This window comes from Cebus imitator, unplaced genomic scaffold (genome assembly GCF_001604975.1).
Source record: "Cebus imitator isolate Cc_AM_T3 unplaced genomic scaffold, Cebus_imitator-1.0 Scaffold23, whole genome shotgun sequence".
NCBI lineage: Eukaryota > Metazoa > Chordata > Mammalia > Primates > Cebidae > Cebus > Cebus imitator.
In genome coordinates, this window is record NW_016107338.1 from 3518480 (window position 1) to 3520747 (window position 2268).

Genomic DNA, 2268 nt, shown 5'->3' on the forward strand with positions numbered 1-2268 from the left:
CTGGGATTACAGGCATGAGCCACTGCACCCGACCTAGCAGCCCAGTGTAATCTGTCTGCCATCTGGTCAAGGGCATGTGCCCTATCATCATCACTCATTGCATGACATTGAGCAGCTGCCTCTGTCTGGGGTATGCCCGTGTGTACACGGGGCACTTACAACAAGCCTCTCAAATATCCCCCATGGGCAAGGACAGACCCCAGTGCCTATTGACCTGCTGCATTAGTTTACCCCCCACATGGCCCAATTTCCAGCTGCATGGCCCAATTTCCATCGTAGCCATCAGGCCAAATCTGGTGTAGGTGCTGACTTCAACCATTGGACCCTGGCCAAGGCAATTGCCTCGTTACTGCCAGGGCAGCCAAAGGCACATGACCTGACACATGATAAAGAGTTACATTATTTTTTTTTCCAAATTAATAGGTCTTTTATTGCATCATTTAAATATCACAAGTAGGTCTTAGCTATGATAGGCATCTTGTTTCTTTAGCTGGACAACTCTAAGATCTTACTCATCAGTCTGCTGAACAGTTCCTTTTTCAGAGACATAGATGCCATCCAAAAATTTCCAGATATCCTTGTTTTTAACTGTTGTAGCTTGCTGAATCAAAGCCGCTGAATTTGAAACAAGCTCAATGTCATTTCCTTCAAGGATTAATTCATCTTTCTGGGCTTGAGATACTGAACAGGCAACACCTGGTCTCATTCCAACCCTGCGGATGTATTTTTCTCCCAAGAAATTTCGGATTTCAGCAAGAGACCCATTCTTCTGGATAACGATGCTGATGGGGAAGTGAGCATACACAGACCTCATCTTGTAACGGAAGCCCAGCCTAACACCCTTGATCATGTTCTATACACGACTACAAATAGTCCGAACCGTAGCCAGTTCCTTTCTGTTACCCCACCATTTGTCAACCCAGAGCCTCTTTTTTTTCTTTCCAAGAAGACTGAGTTCTACATTGATGTGATTGAAGTCCCTCCGCAGGGTTCCTCAGGGGCCCTTCACGTTAACTGTGCATCCGTTCAGAGTAATGTCGACAATTTCTGAAATGTCGACAGTCTGATTGCTGAGAATGGTCTTCATTCTCGCAGTAAATTCGGCAAAGAAGGAACGTCTTTCCTCATCACGTACTTGTATTAAAGAGTTACATTCTTTTGTTGGCCCAATTTTTAGAGGTCTTGCCACATTTAGAGGTCAGTGGCCAACTAACCAATTCTGTGACTTCCAGGTAGTTAACCACAATATTAGGCCTGAATAAACTGCCCAGCTATTGGTCCAGATTACCATAGGTGCCTCCTCCTTGGTGATCACCATCCACACTGCCCGGAGCTTAGCCCATTGGCTACTTTGTCCACACCTCGTGTCAAACGATATGGTATCAGTACTAGGCTGGACTGCAACAGCCGTCCAGGCAGCAGTGGCACCCCGGCTAGACCCATCCATATACCATGCCCCATCAGGAATCGGGGGACGCCCTTCCTTAAGTGGTGATAGCTTGGAGTCCAGGGGTGCCTCAGGCCAATCCATGGCCTTATCTTGCATGAGGACTACAGGTCCCAGGACTTCCTGTAATTCTGCTGCTAGGGGGCTTGTACTCAGGCTACTCCGCTGTTCTTTTTTTTTTTTTTTTTTTTTTTTTTTTTGTGACTATGTTTCACCTTGTTGGTCAGGCTGGTCTTGAACTTCTAACCTCAGGTGATCTGCCTACCTTGGCCTCCAAAGTGCTTGGATTACAGGCCTGAGCCACCATGCCCTGCCCTCCGTTGTTCTAAGTAGACACCCCGCTTTGCCAAAGTGGATGTCTGTACCATCCCAGTCCAGGGGGTTTTTACATATGAATGTATCCACTCCACTGTGGATTAGCTGTCTGCACACTAGGTGTAGCCCGTATTGTCACACTCTTACAAGCCTGAAGGGCAGTATATGCAGCAGCTAATTGTGTTGTATTTGACCGAGTGTAGAAAGTTATCACAAGACAAAAGTATGCCAGATTGCAGGGTCATTTATTATGCCGGCGACCACAGAGGACTCACGTCTCTCCAACCTGTGGCGGCAACAGGAGGGTGCCACGATTTTTTATACCCAAAAAACCACATTGGGAGTGGGGGGTGAGGGGCGGGGATGGGGATGAAAAGGCTTCAGACATTCCGAGGGCTAGTGGATTCTGTAAATTACCTCCTGGGCAGAGATGAGGGTGGGGGTCTCCCAACATTCCAAGGGCCAAGGGGACTTTTGTCATTCCGTTTGTTACTTAAGTGGTTTAC

At 47.4% G+C, this 2268-nt stretch overlaps 1 pseudogene across 1 annotated transcript; it reads right to left on the bottom strand.

Annotated features, from left to right (window-relative positions):
* Window positions 1-402: 402 nt before the first annotated feature.
* Window positions 403-1102, bottom strand: LOC108299647 (annotated as a pseudogene). Its single transcript, XR_001823051.1, has one exon. The product of XR_001823051.1 is annotated as a 60S ribosomal protein L9-like (transcript).
* Window positions 1103-2268: the final 1166 nt, after the last annotated feature.